This window comes from Pelodiscus sinensis, chromosome 2 (genome assembly GCF_052426305.1).
Source record: "Pelodiscus sinensis isolate ZL-2025 chromosome 2, ASM5242630v1, whole genome shotgun sequence".
In the NCBI taxonomy this organism is placed as follows: Eukaryota; Metazoa; Chordata; order Testudines; family Trionychidae; genus Pelodiscus; species Pelodiscus sinensis.
The window spans coordinates 33,128,166-33,150,408 of record NC_143053.1 but is presented as its reverse complement, the minus strand read 5'-3'; the positions used below and the strand labels follow the sequence as shown (position 1 = coordinate 33,150,408).

General features: G+C 37.6%; 1 protein-coding gene across 3 annotated transcripts in view; it reads left to right on the top strand.

Moving 5' to 3' along the window:
- OXR1 (oxidation resistance 1) overlaps positions 1-22,243 on the top strand; it is a 397,147-nt gene that overhangs the window by 89,709 nt on the left and 285,195 nt on the right. Inside the window, exon 2 of one of the 3 annotated variants that reach the window (XM_089776186.1) lies at positions 20,574-20,637. The exons of the other annotated variants lie outside the window; for them this stretch is intronic. The gene's annotated coding sequence lies outside the window, so the exon portion shown is untranslated. The remainder of the gene's footprint in view (positions 1-20,573; positions 20,638-22,243) is intronic. 3 annotated transcript variants of the gene reach the window in all.

Sequence of the window (22,243 nt, the reverse complement as noted above, 5' to 3'; positions counted from 1 at the left end):
GTGTCCACATCCCCGACCCTGATGGTGTGGTCGGGGAAGAAAGTGCCGGGTTGCAGCTTGTGGAAGAAGCTGGAGTTCCTAAATACATGGGCATTGTGCGCCTTCCCTGACCAGCTGACATAAACATCTGTGAACTGGTCTTAGTGATGCACAATAGCCTGCAGGACCATGGAGAATTGGGCCATGGCGAATTAGCCTTTGTGATTGATGTAATCCTATGCCCAGTGGTTGGGAGCCCAGATGGGGATGTGGATGCCATCAATAGCCCCTCCCTCCCACAGTTGGGAAAGCCCATGGCATCAAAGCTAGTGACAATGGTGTCCATGTCGCCCAGGATGATGAGCTAGCACAGCAGGATGGTGTTGATGGCCCTCACCATTTGTAGAAGAAGACGGAGAATCACAGGGTTGCCAGGGCTCTTGGGAGGTCCTTGAGCCAAGTCCTTTCCTTCCCCTCCACCACCACACCAGGAGCAACACAACTTGTCCCCTCCCCCCGCAGGCCTTGGGGAGGGTAGGACCGAAAACACTTCCAGGGAGGGAGCCTCCTCCACCATCATTCCCCCCCATTTCCTTGGGGAAACCCCATTCCAGCAGTTCACAACCATCCTGGGACAATGGCACGAGGGAGTTATACCTGCATGACCACAACTCCGACACACACACACACACACACACCCCCCTTGATTGGTAAATTACCAAAAAAATACCAGTGAATCTGTGGTTTAGGACTTTCTAGTCAATATAGTCTCTTTAGCAGGGAGGCTGAAAAGTTTATACAATTAAAGATTGTGTTAGCAATTTCCCTGGAGCTTGAATATTCCTTCCTGTTTTCATGCCTTTAATAAAAATAAACCCACATACTGCAGGCAAGGAACTGGGCTTGTGCTCTGCTCTCCAGGGAAAAGGTGCCATGAAGGTAGGAGTAGAATACTAAGGGACGAGGTTAACAGTTAACTGTGGAGAAGAGTGCTGATGGGTGATGTTTGAGCCTCCTAAATAAAGTAAGAGATACATAAGATCAGTAGATGAAAAGGATCATTTTTTCATGAGTTGTTTCTACTCCAGTGCAGTTCTTCTCAGGGAAGCACCAGTGGAACCTAATGAATAGCTCAACTGTATTTTCTGAGGTAAAACCTCTAGTAGATCGAAGTCAAGGACCTATCTATGTGAATATTGATAATGAAAATGCATTGTGTATTGTTTAATAGTGCATGTTTATTACAAGCAGGCTCCATAAATACAAATATGATTTCATTCTCTTTTGTTGTTCTGATAGGAGAAGGGAAAGATTGTTGGAGGGGTGTGGAATTCAATTTGGTTTTTCTTGATGATCATGTAGTATGAAGTTTGTGTGCCCTCTTCACTGACATTATATATTTTGAAAACAATTTGACCTGACATTTAAAATTGTTTCCTCTTCATTGTTACTTTCGGGCAGATGGCTGTAGTTTGTAATGTTATTTAGGCAGAAAGCCATTAATCCACCCACAAGTCTGCAGACTGGTAACAGTTGCACAGATGTAGAAAATGATTCTCAAAAACATAGTGGGCACAAACTTTTGTTTTTGTTTTTAAAAAAACAACAACCCCTTTTTTTTTTATAAAAGGAGAAGAAATAAGAAAAATTTAGTAGCTCCCATGTCCTCTCCTAACATAATCATAACAATTTGGACAACAGGTGATAAGGGAAAACATACTGTAAAGGCTTTTCCTGCTCTTTTGCAGTAGACTAGCTTTGGATTGATTTTTGTGCACATGGTATTTTCCAGGACCTGTCGTGAAAATCTCTTGAGAACTAACTTTCCACATTGACATATGCACTGGATTCTCTTATCCAAGCTACAGCAGCTTGGGGCTAGGTGAGAAGTGCCTGTCCACAGCTGCTGCAGCTGCAGCAGGCATAGCTGGGGGAGGGGTGCATGTCCCCAGCTGCGGGGCAAACAGACACACAAACAGACTCAGATATATAGTAGATAGCTGTCTTGGTCCCCATCTCTGGTCCCTTGCTGCCCCCCTCTTGTCATTATGCAGTATAACTGTCCCTCATGCCAGACCCCCCTCCCTTTCCATTTTATGAGAAACAATCACTTTCCAGGCGTATCCCATTTTCCTCACCGAGCCACACTTGACCTTGTTTTAAGTTATGATAAGAGAAAGCTGCATACCAAATGTGGTGGCTCTAGCTCTTAACATTTACGAGGAGATCTTGAAGAAACCGATGAACAAACTCTCTCAAATATGTAGATTAGCAGTTAGAAATATACAGTACTACAGTCTAAAAGCAACACAGCTGCTGAGTTTTGTAGCACTGTAGGTTTAAATAGTCCCTGATTGCCCATCTATTAATATATGTTCATTTGAATATTATATATTTTTAAGTGACACACAGGTTTGATATAGTACAGAATAAGTGGAAGTACTCTATTCATTTCAGACATTTATTCATTTTTGTGTCAATGTTGTGAGTGCTTAGAGCAGTAGTGCCCGAGTAGAAGTGCCCAAACTGCAGAGTGCCAAACTGCTGGGTGCAGAGGAATCAACTGAGGGCTATGCTGCAGATCCTGGGCTAGCTCCATGGGGAGGGGAGCACTAAGGAGCTCCACTCTGGCCCCAGCCTACCGCCGACCCCACGTGCAACTCAACTCTGCCTCCAGCTCATCTCTGTCCCTTGCTCCACCTGCAGCTCCACTCTTCTCCATGTTCCTTTCACCCTGATGTGGTTGGAAAATGAAAAGAGCATAGTTAATGAATACCGTGCTAGCATTTCTAGAAAAAAATAATATATGTAGTAATGCAATTTGTTTGATAATGACCAAAAGTTTTCCCCTAGGTTTCATATGTAAGGTTTGCATTGACTTTACATCTAAGATGTTTGTATATTTGGGAACATAAATCTGTCTCTTATACTGTGCCCTAGAGCTTCTTTGTCCTTAGCCAGAAGTATCAGACTGTCTGCAACTTCAAAGGAATTACGATTTCAGAGGTTCTTTCAGTTTTATAATTCCTGCTGTGACATTTTTTTGCAGAAAATAATCTGCACTGTACGTGACCAGTTGGTATAACATTTTTAGGTGCAAACAATTGGTGGTGGTGGTGGTTGTGATGCAGCAGGTTTTCAGTTGTGTATATATAACAAGGTAATCACTCACTTTCCTAAATGGAAAAGAATGTTCGAGACCGAGACTCCTATCTTTTTTAAAAATAACCTTTTTTTAAATTTCAGGTTTAAAGCATCCAGAGGCTGATCACTAATTTATATGCAGGGCTTGCTCTTGTCTTCAGACACAGCCATACATTTTATATATAAAATAAGATGCAAGCTTGAGTCTGATTTAGTTATCCTAGTATTCTCAATGTTCTCATATTGATGATTACCTTGAAAGCAAAAATAATATCTCTTGTCTATTCAAGGACATGGCCTGTCCAATTATTCTCCATTTAGAGGACAAAGATTGAAGGATTTTAATTATTTAAAACATTTTTGTAATGTGCTATATACATTTTAGAAATTGACTAATAATTATGATTATTGTTTTTCAGACAAGATGTACACTTTGATAGTGAGGCTAATTAACCATTAGAACAGTTTATTAATACTGCTATGTTTTAAGTCATAAAATCACAATTAGAGGTCTGCCTTAAAGATCTATTATAGTTATACCACTAGTTATTGGGTTTAATTCAGGAATAATTGGAAGAAATGTTATCATAATGGCACTTTTTGAACTTAAAATGTGTGAAATTGTGAGCTGAGAAGTAAAAGCTGGCTTTGCCCGCTGTAGACAGTGTACCTTGAAATAGTAGCTGACTTTACACAACAGTCTGCAGTGGGTGGCATTTACTGGAAAAATAAATGAAATCTTACATTTATAATAGATTACTTAAAATTTGTGAATTTGAAAACTGTGAATGTAAGCCATTTTTCCTTTGCTACACACTCAAGACAGGTAAGTTTTGTTATTTACAAATGTTGTAAATCTCATCACAGTGGGATGATTAACATTTAATACTTTTTATGGCTTCTGTTATGTGAACGCTACTTTAAAAATGTCACATCTTTGCAAATATAAAAGCAAAGATTACGTTTTAAAACAACGGGTGAAATCCTGCCCCCATTGAAGTGCATAAGATTTTTGCCATTGACTTCACTGGGCAGAGGATTTTACTTATTAATTGACACATTATTGCTAAATGCTGTTAAGTGTAGAAACTTTTTGTAAGCCTTTGAGCAGGAATCGAAGCATATAGAATCATATAGTATGAATGTAGAGAAAAGATAACATGCTATATGCACATTTTGTGTGCAAAATTTTTTACCGACTCCCTGTTATCAGTGATTTTACAAAGACATTTCAGCCACTTCAGATACTGTAACAGATAATTTTGCATTTTTTTGTGAAATAAGGAGGGATCATTGTGTGTGTGAGCATAGTAAGGGACTTCTAGACCAAAAAGCTTAAATATTGTCCTAGACACACAGATATTGTGTTTCATGCATATCAAGGTAAATTACTTCATGACCATGGAAACATCCATGAGAATCTGTCCGGACAAAATTGATAACATGCCTAATCTTCCGTGTTACTGGGTCTTTAATGACCATAATGAGCCAGAATGTTTATTTCCAGTTTTATCCAGAGAGTGTGCCAATATAGGACACTGGTTCAGGAATGACTTAGAGTGAAGATTTCCAGGTACTGAATGGCCTTTTTATGTGGCACCAGCAGGGGCTACATAGGGAAGTGGGACTGAAACACAGTAGAGTGCCTTACAAATCGTATCCTTTTAGGGAACTTTGAACCATGTAAACAAGCCCTAGTTGACCTAAGGAATGCTCTATCCAGATCTAGATCCAACCTAGTCTTGCTTAGCTCAGATCACAGCACAGAGTTTGGTTGCAAGTTTCTTCTAAAAGGGAAGTATGGATAGGCAGGTAGCTCTAGCTTGGGATTTATCTGGTACTCACTAATGGGAAGTATTACTGTACTTCCCTTTAGCTAAGTCTGTGTTCATAGCAGATTGTAAAAACTATCCCCCTGTTCGTTTGTTTGAAATCATTCAGTAACTCAAATGGTTCTTCTGTGATTGCATGATGACCATTGCTCTTTATGTTCAGAGATCTCAAAAGATTGCAAAATGATTTACAAACATTGACAAACCAATGTAACCTTACAAAAATGGAGATTGGGAGGCTACAATATATGACTGAAAATGAAGGAGCAATATAGCTTAAATTATTTGGAATTTAACCTGGAGACCATTGCTTTTATGAAAAATGTCATGGTATCTTTAGTGACCAAGGTAAAGTAAGCAATAGGGGCCATCAAGTGATTAAAAAATAATAATAACGATTAAGCATGCTAATAATGATAAAATACCATTTATCTGAATAGTTTTGGATGTTTAATACATTTTCAAATATATTGATTTACATTACAGTACAGAATACAAGATGTATAGTGCTCACATTATATTTATCTGTTACAAATATTCACACTGTAAAAAAACCCAAAAGAAATAGTATTTTTAAATGCACCTCATACAAGTACCGCAGTGCACTCTGTCAAAATTGGAACTTATAAATGTAGAATTTTATACAAAAAAAGCTGCACTGGGAAGTAAATGAATGTAAAAGAGTGTTAAGAAGCGTGTAATTGATTAATCTTGTAGTCAACAAATTTTGTCAACTCCATGATTAATTTATAAGGGTTAGCACTGCAAGCACTCAGTCCTGGTTTGTACTGGGTTCTGGGAGCTACCCCTCCCATGAGCTATTCCTTCTTCATTAAATGTAATTTAGGTGCCAGGTAGGCAGCCTCGCTCAGTATCGGCTTGCACTGGTCTTGTGAGCTACTGCTGTTGTGGCTTTCCAAGGTTATTATTAAGGCTGTGATTGACTTCAGTGGTATATGTGCTTTGAGTATGCTTTCAGTTAATTATGTTTTTAAATGTTTTGTTGAATCAAGGTGTTGCTGATCACCAAAATAAGCTTATGGTGGAATCAGGAGTTCAGCCCAAATGTTTTGCATCCCAGTTAGCCACAAAATCATCCTTCCTCAAAATATAAGGTCCAAAAGATGCATATTAATTTTACTTTGCAGTGTTGTTGAACCCAGGTCCCAGGATACTGATCGGTAAAATATATTTTGGTCTCCGAATACTGGTCTGGTAAAATATATTACCGTACCCACCTTCTGTCTCTATTCATTTTTGTATAATTCGATTTAATTGTTGAACCTTGTCAGTTTAGCACAAATCCATGTAGAAGTCTGAGTATGAAGATAATTTAACTGGCAGAATAAGCCAAAAGATCACATGTAACCTTTATAGCATTAAGAGCCCTCTTGACTTCCATATGTTCTTTATTCGAAATGATTAATTAAAGAGTGGACTATCATCATGCAATAGTTAGTTACATTAATCTCCTCAATCCATGTTAATAAATTGTGGTTAATTCTGATGGATTGTGTTTTACATTTCACCTTAGTGATTCTGGCTCAAATAATAAATGAATCAGAATACTCCAAAGTTAACATTTGGTAAAATGTTCAACAGTGTGATTTAACTTAGCGTTTAAAGGCTTGATAAATAATTGTATAAAGTGCCTCACTTATTTTCTATACTAGTTCAGTTTGGTCACTAAGAGACTCAAAGTGAGCATGAATTGTGTCTTTAGAAAAAAAATGCAAACAAATATTCCCTGTAAAACTGTACCCTTGTGATGTATCTTCCATTTATTGTAAAGCCACAAGTAAAATGAAATGGTGATGGAAAAAGGAATAGTGCTTTAAAGATAATTATTTAGCTTCCTGTTAAAAATCTGAAAAATCTCAGGAAATAGTTTCTATACAAGGTACAAAATGTATAGATCAACGTGCCTAGAGATGTGGAAGTGTAGTTGAAATAAAACTGTATATCAGATTCTCTGCAAACAGAGTAGCTTTATTAGATTAAATATAATATTCCCTGTGTACTTAATGTTGCAGCTAAGTTCCATGGTAATCCCTGACTATATTAGTATTTATTAAATTTTGCTTAGAAAAATCAGTTTGCTCTGAAGGATAAACTTTTCTGTAAAGTTTAAAAAAAGATTGACCTTTTTGAGCTGTATGATATTGAAATATTCCATTTAAAATGTGTCTTAATGTTTCCTTGAGTCCCTTTAGCTGAAAAATATATCATTACTTACTCTTCATATTTCTTTCATGGTAAATTCTCAAAATCTTGTGCATAGTATATATTTTAAAAAATAGATGTAATTAAGCACATTAATGAGTATTGTTATACGTAAATCTAATTGTTGTAGGGCTTGTTTTTTGGAGCTGTTGAGGACCTGTGGTTCTTACTGACTTCATTTGCAAGTTGTGTTAGCTTGATACAGCTGAAAATCAGCCTTTTAGGGCTCTGTGTGAAGAGCTACTCTGCTAAGTGGTTCTCAGAGCTACCAAGTAGGAGAAGGGGCGCTATGAGGTAACAGCAAGAGGGAGGAATAGGAAGTCCTGTTAGAAAAAGCTTTGAGTAAATGGCACTGAGAAGAAAGATGAGTGAAGATCTATAGACAAGTGTCTTTGGTACAGTCTTCTTTCTGTCTTGTTTCTTGTGTTGATATTTTTCAAACCACAGGATAAAGGCAGATCCCAGGAAGAGGTGAGATTTGGACCAAGATAATCTTGTGTCTTTTACGGACAAGAACAGTGGGGTGACTCAACCTTTATGTCAAGCTACCTGCTGAAAAAGCTGATATTGGTATGAATGTAACAGACTACATGACACACTCCCATGTGCATATCACCCTCCTGCTCCCTTAGATCTCTGTACTGATGTTTGAAGTCCCCCAAGCTGAAAACCACTGATTTTTATAGCAATTGATTTGTTGCGGGACAGATTAATTATCTCGTTCTGTATGAAAGAAGTTAGTCAAGCAGTTCATGAGATGCAGGGTATGACTAACTACTTTTATTATTAATCCATTGTCTAGAGCGCTGTCATTTCAAGTTGATACTAAAGTTCCACTATAAACGTTTTTCATTCTACTTATAACTTTACACATGAAATATATTTTTATATATGTGTGTATGTGTATAAAAATTTGGTAACTTACAAGCTATGGAAAGTTTGAGGGTGATTTGTCAAACTCTTTAATTTAGGATTACTTTAAAATGACACTTTAACATTGTACTCAGGTCTGTTTGAGGGATTCTCTAAAGAAGTCATTGTCAATGTGTGGTTTGCAGACCACTAGTGATCCACAACTATCTTGCAAATGGGCCGCAGGCTCAGGGCTAACCCCCTTTCCCTGCAGAAAGCATGTACTGGTGGTCCAACCCTGTGCCCTCCCCCCTTATGAGGTGGCACCACCAGAGCCGACTTCCGACTGTTGGGGGAGAAAGGACATCAAGTCTCGTGGGCCGGATCTGGCGTAGGAGGGTAAGGAAGTGGCTGGGGGAATGGTAGTGCAGGAAACTGCTTGCCTGGAGGGTTTCCATTCTGCTTCCATTGACTGGAATCACAGCCAATGGAAGCAGCAGGGGTGGTGCCTGGGACCAGGAGACCCACCTACCCCTGTACCCATTTTATCATGGGTGGCTGGCTGGTGGTCTGTAGAAAGGTCTGTGTGGAGGGGGTTGCGCTGGGGGCCAAAAGGTTTGAGAATTACTGCTCTAAAGTAAAACTTAATTATAACACTCAAAATTAATAATATAATTGAAATTTCTTGCATAGATTAAAAATACTGTAAATTGCATAGAGTGGTAAAAGGGATGTGGCTCTGGATAGCTATTTAACCTATGCAATGCTAACGTATTGCAGGACAGGGGCAGCAAGTGAGAAATAACAACTCTGGTCCTGGAACCATGTTAAGAGAAATTTACTTCTTTTATTTTGAGAGAATAGTCAATTTATATTAATTTTCCAGAGTAATTAATACTTTTCTTCATATTCAATTTTACCACTCCATATATAATTACTCTCATATACAGTTACTCTCACGTACGGTAACTCCTACTGCTGTCATTTGGAGTTGTGGGTGTTATGCAGAATCAGATCCACAATTATGATTATAATTGCCATAATTATAATTATAATTGGAGCAGACCAATGCACCATCTAGCTCAGTATCTTTTCTTACAACTGTGATCCATTTCTTTTGCTTCTGGCAGATCGAGGCTAGAGACTCTTGAAAGCACAGTTGTGCATCCCTATCCATTCTTGCTAATAGCCATTGATAGACAGGTGATTATCCTGTTCTTGTATCCTGTGGGGTAATATAAATACTGACTCAGATTCTGCAAGATCTCAGTAAACATGGTGATAAATATCTAGACATGTGTTTACCAATGGTATAAAGTAAGATATAATGTTATGATTTCAGAGAACCTAATCTTGAGAGCCTTAAAGACACTCAGTGCAAAGCAGGAAAGTACTGAACACCTTGCAAATCAGGCCCATCAGAATTCTGACATCATGTCTTACTAAAGAGTGATTTTAAATAGCAGTCATGTTTAATAACACAGCAATCTCCGATAGAATCCATGAAATGTTCCCACTTGCAAAATTAAACCACATGCGGCTGATGTTGATATGTCTGCTGTGATGCAAAGTAGCTGTTATGATTTATATGTGTTGGTTGATTGTCAAAAGTTGTAGTATTAGAGCAGTTTGAACAGAGGGGCAACCTCACTGATGAAATGAACCTTTTCAGGTGGAATCTATGTTCAGTAAGCTTTCTTTGTTAGAGCCAAGTTGTCTCACTGAAGCTGGAAATTTCAATGCAGAAAGATTCCAGAAAGGCAATGAAGAAACGTCATTTTCTTTTGAGTTCAGTGTTGCACATCATATTGTCTTCTCCATTTCCCTGCCTAATCCTTTTTTAATAACTATGCACTTGATTAGGTTCAGTTGTGTGAAAGTGGCTACCCTTGCGGGTAAGGAAGAAGGATCTATGTAACTGAGGACTGCTTTTGTGCTTTGACACAAAAGGAAGATTAGAGTAAGTGATAGTAATGTTAACTGTTGTCTTTTTCTATAAACATGTAACCATTTTAATTTTTAGTGGTTACACAGTTACATGGAGGAGAGGGGCATAAGGTGGGAGCCAGTGCTCTCAGTGTGCCAGCTTTTAAGATGGCTCTCTACGAACACCGGCTTCCACCTGCCCACCCTCGCAGCTTCTGTGAGAGGCTGCAAGTGGGGGCAGGCAACTCCATAGAGCTGGTATGTGCAGAGAGCCAGCTTAAAAGCCAGCTCCCCGCATGTACTGGCTGCCGCCTTTCCCAGCCTTCCGCACACTGCTGCCTCTGTTAGACGCAGGAGTGTGGGAGGGTACAGGTGGCTTCATGGAGTAGTCGGTTCCCACCTTCCCCTCCTCTCCCCCCCCCCCCCATTGCCTCTGTGGGAGACAGCAAAGGATGTCAGGTGGCTCCATGGAGCCAATACACACAGAAAACTGTCTTAAAACCTGGCTCCCCATGCATATCAGATCCCACTTCCACCCCCCTTGCTGTCTTTGATACAATGTGTGTGTGTGTGTGTGTGTGTGTGTGTGTGCACGCGTGCATACATGTAGTCATTAGGATTAACCAATAATATCCCTGAGACTGAGGGATTTGTGTTTGTTTAGTCTGCAGAAAAGAAGAATGAGGGGGGATTTGATAGCAGCCTTCAACTTCCTGAAGGGAGGTTCCAAAGAGGATGTAGAAAGGACTTGATGACCTCCGGAGGTCTCTTCCAGCTCTATGATTCTATGATGATTCCCTAGTTTTACCTAGTGGTTTGGACACTCGACTAGACGTCAGGACACCTGGATTCTAATCCCAACTCTTCCACCTCTGATGTGACCTTGGACAAGTCCCTTCTCCTCTCTGCCCTCCCACCTTGTGTCTGTCTTGTCTACTTAGTCACGACCCTGAAGAGCTTACAGTCTTTTACTATGCATTTGTATTAGAGTGTGTGTGAGGAAGGGAGGAGGAGGCTTGGTGGAAATCTTTCCAGGAAAAATAATCAGAAATCAAAAATATCAATTTGGATATTACTATGGACCCTCATGGAAGCTGTAGCTCTTGTCCTCATTCTCTTGTGAGGGCTACGTCCCATGACTGGACAGTCTCTTCTGTTAAGATGCATGGTTTTCCTCACTTGCTGACCTGCCATGGTGCATCATGGAAATCCTGTGGCCACAGTGCATCATGGAAATGTATTCTATCCCCCATACAGGAGAATAACAGCTCAGATGAGGCACAGTATCAGCATTTCCTAATAGAAATTTCCAGTTTTCAGCTTTTGACAAACAATCCCAAAAATCTTTTTTCCCCCAAAAGACAGAACTTCTCATGGAATTTGGTGGAAAATTTCATTTACGGAAACAAGTCACAAATCTCCATTGAAACACAGTTTGGATGGAAAATGTTGACAAGCTGTAGATTGTACAGTGCCTAGAGCAAAGAGGTCTGGATATCTGTTGGGGTGCTACTGTAACACAAATAAATTAATAGAAACAATGAGTAGTCCTGTGGCATCTTAGAGACTCTCTCTCTTTCTAGCATGAGCAATTGTGGGCAAAACCCACTTCTTCATATGTGATGATTGAAGAAGTGGGTTTTGCCCACAAAAGCTCATGATTCTCTCATATAAATTAATTAATAGAAACACATTCAATTTTTAAGTTTAGTGTCTCTTGTCAAGCCTGTTGTCATTTTTCATTTCTGTTGTTCTTTTTATAATGAAGATCTTTCAGACAAAAGAGTCTTTAGGAAGTTGCTATTAGTCAGCACATTTTATGTTTGAAGATAATGATTTTTTCCCCTTTACCTGTAGTTGTAGCAATATTTCCTCAGTTTCTTCTATCTTTCTCACTTCTAAAAGCTCTAACTTTTTTAATTTAACCCCCATGGTTTTCACTTAGCAGCCTTGTATTCAATTCAGCTTCTGATGTCTGTGCAAATAACAAATGTGTTACTTATTTTTCCTTTTCATCAGCTTATTTTCCGTTTGTATTGGAGAGTAAGGGCCATCTATTTCCTAAGTCTTTCTCCTGAGGATTATTTGTACCATGGTGTGATAGTATTTCCTTATTGTCCACCCACATGATTAGGTTAGCTTTTTCTTCCTTCCTTCGCATTTTCTAATATCTATAGATGTTCTCTGAATCCCTTCACCTCATCTTTCTTGCTTATTAGCTTTAGCACTTCCATTCAGTTGTCTGTTCTGAGCAATTTGTGTCTTATTTTAAAACTTACCTTCTCCAAATTTCCCTATCACTCAAAATGTTCACACCTCTTCCCCCACCCTGCCGTGTATTTAGTGTCTCAGTCGACTACTGTCCTTGGCCCTAAGTATAGCCATAGTAGCACTGTATAAGGGAACTACCTTTTTAATATTTGTAGCTTACTGTTTGACTTCTGAAAAATTACTATGAAAATTTCATCTTCTTATTCATCAGGTCCACTCTCTGTATGCATTCAGAATGGTATGTTTGCTTATTATAAGTTTCTCTTTTTTTATTCCTGCTAGCCTTGAATAATCTATTTAGCTCTGGGAGATTGGGCTTGATTCTTGTCTGGTTTGAGCATCCCCTACAGAAATATTAGCTTCAGATTGCAGAATTTTTATTGTGCATTATGTATGAACTATAGAACACAGTTTGACTTTTAGGTCCTATGAGGAATTTGCAGGATTAGTAATTTGGGAGGGGAGTAGAAAGTGTTTATTAATTTATACTGAGCAGATTTGAGCTGGAAATCATGAAGACACAATAAATACTGCAATCATATGAGGGCATTTTTCCAAGTCTTTTGTAGTTAGAGCCAGAGAATGAGTCTCAGATTTCAAGTCTGACCCTGTCTATTAATTCCTTCCTGGTCCACCATGAGGCATTTCCTCTTCAGGGATTTATTAAAGTTTATTTGGGTATTTGAGAGCCAATAAATGATATGAAATTTGATATAATGGTACCCCATGAGTCAAATTCTGACCACTGCAGCCTCATTGTTTTCAACCTCAATGTCAGTAGTGCTCCCTGGGTGTAACTGAGGGTAGAATTTGGTCATGTATTCAATTATGCTTCTTAATATTAAATCCCCTACCATTTTCTTTTCCACTGTATTTCCCTAAGCAGTTTTAGGAATTAAAGTTTCCATTTATAATTTATGTATACTTATCAAATGCTATGATAGTACTAATTCTTAAACATTAAAGTCCATAGGAGCCTTGCCATTGATTTCAGTTGTCAAGGGATCAGATTTGATATATCAAATATGTGTAAATTTAAATTGTGTATCAAGAAGAATGAATAATCTCTGAACCATCATTTCATAAGTCAGAAAATATTTGTTTAAAAAAAATTGCTTGCTTTCCCCAAGTTTTTCCTATTACTATGATTATAAACATCAGTCCCCATTATGTGTAGTTTTGAAAGTTTTATTGGTCAATGCAGTTATCCTTGTCTTCTAATTAATGTGTCCGGCTGTGTTTAGCATTATTCCCAGTTTGACTCTTCAGATGTCTTTGCAAAGAGCTATCATTATTTAGGAATTTATTTATACACACACAGGAACATTTTGCAATGGAATGCGAAACTGCGTTGTCCACCACTAGATGGCACTGGATGTACCAACCTGATTTATATTAACTTCAGCCAGACCTGGATCTTATAGTGAACACTCTGAGAATCTCTATGAGAAGAAAGCTCTGTAGCCAGTCCATATCTGGTACAGAAGCCTAAACTGCTACTAGCATCTGCTACAAGGTATACACATTAAGTCAGTAGTAAACTATTGCTACAGGAGAACAGAAAGAAAAAGAGCAGCAACAAAGGTTGTGAAAAGAAAGGTTAAAGCAACAAAGGTTATAGAGGAAAAACAGCAACAAATGTTGCAGAATATTATCAATGTGCCACTCTTCTGTGCTCCAGAGAAGTTCAGCTTTGGCAAATTTTCACCATGGACATACTAGTGACATTAAAAAGCATTCAATATGGTAACCGTGTAGTCACTAAAAATGTTAGTGATTACATGTGCTAATCTCATTAACTTTACACTGCAGAGCCCTCAGCAAAGCCTCCCTGGGAACAGAGCTGCCAGCTGCTGCAGCAAAGCCACCTCCCCAGGAGCGGAGCAGGCATCTCTTGCTGGCTGGACTCCCAGGGAGCAGGCTTCGCTGCCCTGCTGCAACAAAGCTGACTGTCTGGGGGCTGGCTCAGTTGAACTGACACCATTAACGTATAGTTTGTCCTTTTCATATTTGTTCATTTTTTTAAATTGTATCCTTTGGTATATATGGTTGTGACTACTTTCTTCCACTATTTGATCTGAGGAAGTGGGTCTGGCCCACAAAAGCTCATCATCTAATAAACCATCTTGTTAGTCTTTAAAGTGCTACATTGTCCTGCATTTTGCATTAACGTATAAGCATCAGCTTATCGGTTAAATGCTTAGATGATTAAACTCTAACATCCCTAGGACAGATTAGGGATGTTAGATGTTTAATTGAATTATTGTGTAACCACACACAATAATTGGTTACATGATTATTCAATGGTCCCTGGGGGTGGGACCAGCAGCCAGTGTGCTCCTGGCCCCACTCCTGGGGAGCCCCCTACTACTCCATGCTGCTGCCTCTGCCTCTGTATCATGTGTGGGGAGTCAGCTTGAAAGCTGGCTTCCTGTGTGTACCAGCTCCTGCTTGCTCCCTCACCTGCCGTGCATCTGCCCCTCTATCGGAGGCAGCAGTGCAAGTGTAGGGGTAAGAGGCAGCTCTGCAAAATCCAGTGCTCCCTGCTGACACTGGCTCCCACCTCCCCCACTTGCTTCCTCCGATACAGAGGCAGCAAAAAAGCAGGGGTGTATGTAGTCATTTGGATTAACCAATAACATCCCTAGGACAGATTAGAAGTAGTTGGTGGGAACATTAATCTGCAGCCATCCAGAACCGTGAACACCGGTACCTGCGGCCATGCAACCATGTATGCAAATATAGCGGTGTGATCTAATCCTAGTGGACTGTGTCTCACCTGCGGGCTGGTATTTGTCTATGTGGTGTATTTTTTGCATTAACGTGGCTCTGAATAGAAGCCAGTTTCATTTTGCTCTTGCACACTCACAGAAACAAAATAATAATATGCACAGATTGCACACAACAGCTATATGAGTTTGTGAGAGCTTTTATAGATATTTGTGTGGACTAGGTTCATTTATATTGATAACGAGCCATAAAAACTGGTTGTAACCCTCATGAACAGAAAAGACCTGAGTCAAGCTCTGTACACATGGATCTTAAAGCAAAAGTTGGCCCCTTGCCCTTGTTATGATGTACTGCAAAGTACAGGATTTTATACATCTTTATGTGTTGTTATGGTTTTGCCTCTTTAGGATGCATTTTTAAAAAATGTTTTTTGAGCATTGCACTGACTCATATTTTTAATTTCTGATGAGCACAGAGTAACTACATTAGATACCAAGATGAGGCTTTTAGCCTCTGAGATAATATAGTTAGCTTTGTGTTACATGTAGCTTTTAAATTAATTAAGATTTTGTTCTGATTTTTCTTGAATCCCGGGACAGAGAAATAAAACTTTTAAAAATTATTGCTAGATTTGTCATCGTTATTCAGGCTGAACTGAAAGATGCAGCATTTCATTCTCTGCGGAGAGTTAGGGTGTGTCTAGACTACAGGGTTTTGTCGACAAAAGTGGACTTTTGTCGACAAAACTATACCTGCGTCCACACTACCGCTGAGTTCTGTCGACATAACGTCGACAGAACTCAGCAGTTTTGTCGACGCTGGCAAACCTCATTTCATGAGGCATAACGCCTTCTGTCGACAGAGTTCTGTCGACAGAAAGCGTTATTGCATGTAAACTGTCCTTGCATCTACACTGCCATGTCGACAAAGCAGCTTGCTTTGTCGACAGAACTGAATGTAGTGTAGACGCTCTTTGTCGACAGAAGCTTTGTCGACAGTATCTGTCGACTAAGCTTCGGTCGACAAAACCCTGTAGTCTAGACGTACCCTTAAGGAATATAGGACACAATTACAGTAATTGCCTTCCACATTTTTATTGGTGTACACAGCAATACAATCATACTAAATACATGGACATGTTTGTATTACGTGTTAGATTGTCCTACTGCATTGTGAAGAAATCCTGAGAATAATACAGGGTGAGCAATAGGTACCCATGTGTTAAGATTGCTTAACATTTCCTCCTTATTTTAATGTAGGAAATTATACACACGCACACACAATCTGTATTAAAAGCACATTATTAAGGTTGAAAGTCAAACAAGTTAGGCTATGGCACAATTAAGTTGAATGCATCTTAATTACACACTCTCATCCTGCTTTTCCCTTAGGATTGCTAATAAATTCACTGATGTTTGTGAGGCTGAAATAATTTTGTGTTGAGGAAACTCATTACAAAAGCTTGTAGGGATGTTTAATCATTTTGTATTCAGTGAACAGGTTTCATGGTATTGAGTAAATAAGGCAATAGGGATCCTCCATTCTGTATATTGATTGAGGCAGGAGTCCTGTGTCACAAAATGGATAAACAGATTTTTAAAAATGGATTTAATTTAAATTAAAAATTGGTTTATTTTTTTAAAAAATGGATTTAAAATTGACATGCTATGTTAAATTCTAAATGTATTACTGTATATTAAAATAATTTAAACAGAGAAAATAATATTGAGACATACATTTGCTGCCAAGTATTAAAGAGAATCAAAGTGCTGGGCTTGTGAAAGTCACTGGCTACGCAGATGGAACTAGAATTTGTAGGACTGCTAAACTGGCTGTTGACAGCAGTAGCCTCTTTTGCCAGCGCAAAGAGATTTCTTCATTTTAATTTATGTATCTAATTCAGTTCAATAACTGTGTTCAGAAGCTCATTAGGAATTGAAAAAGAGGAAAGCCTGTTTTTCAGCCAATGAAAAAAATCAGGATGAGAGAGGATGAGATCTACAAGTTCTAAAATCTTGAAGGACATGGTGACATTGTCAGTTCATTAATTACAAATAATACTTCCTTCGTTTAATAAGCCAGTTAATTTTTAGTGCAAAATATTTTAATAAGCTTTTTCCCTATGTATCCAGCACATATTAAGTAGTGTTCTTTAATAAAATGTACGTTTCTAGTTTTGAATTTCCATTGAAATAGAGCTTGCTATAAATCACAAGTAGAAATTAATCATCATCTAGTAAATAAGAAATGCATCATTCACCATTTTCTAACATGTAAAAATGTTAGAATCTAAATGTAAAAATTAAGAATCTGAATCAATGCAGTTCAAACTATTAAACTGTTTAAATACAAGTCTATATGTATAGAATATCCCTAATAAGTAAAAAACAAATAAACAAAAATTAGTGTAGAGGCTATATTTAGTTGCAAATAAACATGTTTTAATGGTCATTAGACAATGAAATTCAATCATTATAAAAATAGGAAAAGTGTACAAATACTAAACACAATTAAAATCTATTATTTAAATCATGGTTTCCTGCTTATTTTAGTAGGAGCCTAAATACCTTTGAGGATTTGGGCCTACGTGACTTGCACAAGGTTACACAGTATTGTAGAATCGTAGGTCCACTCCCCTTCGCTAATGGCAAAATTAAGTATAGACCATCCCTCAAAGGTGTCTTATCTGCTCTTAATATTCTCCAATAATTGAAGTTCCACAACTCCTATAGGCAATTTATTCCAGTGTTTAACCGCCCTGACAGTTAGGAAGTTTTTCCTAATGTTCAACCTGCTTTTGCTACAGTTAAAGCCCATTGCTTTTTGTTCTGCCCTCACTCCTTCTTGTCATATCCTCAGGGGTCGAGAACAATTTTTCTCCCTCCTCCTTGTAACAACCTTTTACATATTTAAAAACTGTTATGTTCCCTCTCTCAGAACGACATACTTGGGTAAATGAAGCACCTGATCTAATAATGGAAAGACTGAGAAGGAAGAAAGAGAATATATGAGGACAACTAGGAATGGGAAAGAGAAGGATGTAAGGGGCAGAGACTTAACAGAGAAAGGGAAGAGAAGAATCCGAGTAAAAGTATAAAGAGAAAATTATTCCAAAGGCAACATACTTTGGAGTAAATGATACTGAGTGGAAACAGAATGAGAAAATAAATTTACTTGGGAGGAGAAAAAAGATGTGAAAGAAGCATTAAATGGGAAAAGTTAATAAATTAACTAAAATTAGGCAGTTATTAGTAAATCTAATTGTTAAAGTATTGAGTGTGGAAAAATTACCTGAAGCAAAAAGATGCTGGAAGAAGAGCATGAGAGGAAGTGAAAACAAAGCGAAATAATGACCATTAGAAGAAAAGAAGAAAGGTATAACAAAGGACAGGGAGACATGGTAACTTAATGTCTGAATTTATGTGAAACTGCATTCATTGAGAAGGCCCTGAAGATTTTCAGTATCTTGCTTTAGTATTTATTTTTTTAAGTAAATTATCATTTCCTTCCATTTTGATTCATATCTCAAAGGATACAAAGAAAACAAAGTACAGGGAAATTTTAAAGTTTACATTACAAACATTGAGGAAGTAACATCTTATCTAGCACTTCCCTTGCAAAACCTACACTGTTTTTCCAAGATCAGAAAGATTTAAGATTTCTGTGAGATTTCACATTTGATGTAACAGGGTAATCATTAACATTACACAGTGAAGACCAGTCTGGTTTTGTAGGAACTCTAAAATCTAAATAATAGTACTCTTGCAAAATTATCTTTGGGCAAAAAGTACTGTATTCATTCATTTATGGAAATCTATCTGTTAATTACTAACGTTTTCTTGATCTGTTATTGGAAACTGGCTTTTCTACTGTGACCATGTTTAAAAAAAAAAACCCTTCAGATATTTGTTCAGTAAAAGGGTGTACTTTAAGTAGCATAGGAACTCATGTACTATGTGATGCCAACAATATTATTGCAATACAAACCCCCCTCATTAAAAACAATGAGTCCTATGCCATTTTAGAGACTAACAAACTAACATTGTGTTTTACCCACGAAAGATTATGCCTAATAAATCTGTTAGTCTCTAAGCTCTGGTCTGCACTAGGACTTGATTTTGAAATAATCCCCCAAACATTGAGTTTATATGCAGAGCATCCATGCTACCAAGCTCATTATTTCAAAATAATGGGTCATGGAATTAGTACTCCTTTTCATCAGGAGTACCTTTAATTCCTAAATAGCTATTTCAAAATAACAGTAACATGGACGTTTTGGTGCCGCTATTTTGAAATAATTACTCCCCAGAGTAATTCAAACTAATTACTCCCGAGTGCTTCCTGGGGCTCTGAGTATGAGGTAGCACATTCACATTAGTGGAATCTGTCTCAGACTAATTTTGAGGCTTCCTCGTAGTGTGGGCATGTAGTTCAAATTTGTTAAATCAGGAGTTAAATTGAATTTACTAATTTGAAAATAGTTTCTTAGTGTAGACATTGCTTCAAGTGCCGCAGGACTCACTGGTTTTGTAGATACAGACTAACATGGCTATCCCATAGACTCTTTTCAACTTATTAAAGGAACACTAACAATAACATACAATCTGAGCTCCTGACCCATCTCTATTATTGTTGCATGAAAATTGTTCATTTGGAGTTGATTTCTTATTGCATCTATTTCTTTTAATTTTTAAAAATATGCCATGAAAATTTATGGAATTAAATATGATGGAGGAAGTGAAGTGTCTGAAAGTTAGATGGTGTGTATCTGATGTGGGATAGTTTTCAAAGATGTAACATTTTGCTAATTTGAACACTTGACAATGGAAACTAATTAAGTTCTAGCTGATGTCCACTTGGACTTTAAATGACTATTATTGCTTATGAAAAATTCCTTTCTCACAAGCCATTTCCATTGCCTTTGAATAAACTTTTCATCTGACATGCAGACAATTCATATCCTTTATTTCATATCAATGTTCTAACCTTACCCAGAACCTGAAACATTCAAGTGTTTGCTCAAAACCAAGTCCATTTCGTCTTTGAACATCAGATTAATCTGTCTGTGGGCAAGAAGGATGCCTGTCTAATGCTCATATTTGCCATCCGCATGTAATCACACATTGCCCTGAGACCCAAGAGATCAATAGTACACTATCTGGTCATTTAAAATACTCTTTGCATGGTTTTGATTATTAATTCCACATGTACATCAGCCTTTTCATAGTAGGCAGTTCAATAAGATACCAAATAATAGCACAGCTATTTTGTTATGGTTGAATCCCTTCTTACACACACCTGTTGCCTAATTTAATCTGTCATAGTTAGTATACAGTTAAGTGAAATAATAGTACATGCCCCATATCAGTGCAGACATTATTTCAAATAATTGGTTGGTCAAACTGGATTTATTTTGAGGTGGCTTTGGATGGATAATATCCACTGTCTCTCAATAATGATTGGTTGATTTAAGAATTATTATTTTTATTATTGACCGCAAAATTATTTTGTTTTGTGTATTCCTGTATTGTTTTGGTGTTTTAAAAATCTGATCATTCTGTCTGTTCTACAGTATTTTTGGCTAGCTCTAGCTACCTATCTGCCTTGTCTTTTCAGATAAGTAAAAACACACATCTGCTGGTATGGCCTTCATGTCTCCAGGAGATAGCTGACAAATCAGGTATATACACATGTATCTGTGCAGGAAAAGAAATTAAGTTGATCTACCTTTTGAAGCACTCAATCTAGAAGGCATAAATTAGGTTTAGACACAGGCGATAAAAATTGCCAGAAGTTGAGATTTCATTATTGGAAGAGATTGAGAAGAGTGAGAATATTTAGTTTACCGAAGGAATCAAGAATGGATAAAAGAAAGACAAGGTGGGTGAGACAATATATTTTACTGGATGGAAATTGACCCAAGAAAAGCTATTACATCACTACCTTGTCTCTTTAATGTCCAGGGACCAGCATGGCTACAACGACAACAGTGCACAGGGAAAATATAGATATAAAAATAAGTGAAATTAGAGAGAGGGTAAATGAACTTTCCTATTACATGCAATAATGAAGAAGAGGGGGGTACTTTAAAAAATGAAAGATGTTAAATGCAAACCTAGTAAACTTTTTACAGAATGTGTAATTAACCCATTTAACTTTCACATGAAGTAATTGATGTCAAACACATAGCAGAGATAGAAAAGGATTTTATATGCATAAGGAAAATGACACAATCATTTTATTGGAAGAATAAAAAAGATGTTTTTTTTTAAAGACGGTATAAATCATCAAGGTTCATAAAATAAACTAACTACTAACTGACAAGCATTAGGAAGAAAGTCTTCCTAGTGACTGATTAATTTCATAATTGTCCTCTTCATGGTTTGTTATCCTTCCTTTGTAAACAGCTACATTTTCTTCTGTAAAAGATCAAATATTTGATTAAACAGATAACTGGTTTTATCCAGAATGGCAATTCTTATATTTATATCAAGAGGAACTGTAAGGAATGGGACTAATTATGAACACACACCAAATCAAAGTAAAAAGCTCAAAATAGGAAAATGTTCATAAAAATTATAATTGGTGTACCACTTGATGCATAAAGTATGAATAAAAACAATATACGTACGGAATGTGTTTTGCTTAACATGTTGGATTCAAACATCAACTTAAAAGAATGGTAATCAGTTTCAGGGTGCGTTTAGACAGCGGCGCTGTTTCGGGATAATTCAGTTTTCCCAAAATAGCTATTCTGCATCTCTTCAGCAAGCCCATTATTTCGAAATAACTCTCGAAATAATGGGCTCACTATTTCTAGATCCCTGTAAACCTCGTTCCATAAGGATTAAGGGACTATTCACAGTAGAGCTTTACTGAATAAGCTATTTCAAAATACACTTGAAATAAGATACACAATTTGCATAGCTCAAATTGCGTAGCTTATTTTGAGCTATGGGTGCAGTATAGACGCACCCTCAGTAAGCCTATAAAAGCTATTAATATTGCTCAATACTGCTTAGAAAAGCATCTTTACATTTTGAGATCATTGTGTTCAAATATACAGGTATGCAGGGGCAAGATTAGAAAGGCTAAGGCACAAAACGAGCTCAAACTAGCTACAGACATAAAGGGAAACAAGAAGACATTCTATAAATATATTAGAAGTAATCAGAAGACCAAGGACAGGGTAGGCCTACTGCTCAGTCAGGAGGGAGAAACAGTAACAGGAAACTTGGAAATGGCAGAGATGCTTAATGACTTCTTTGTTTTGGTCTAGTGGAAAA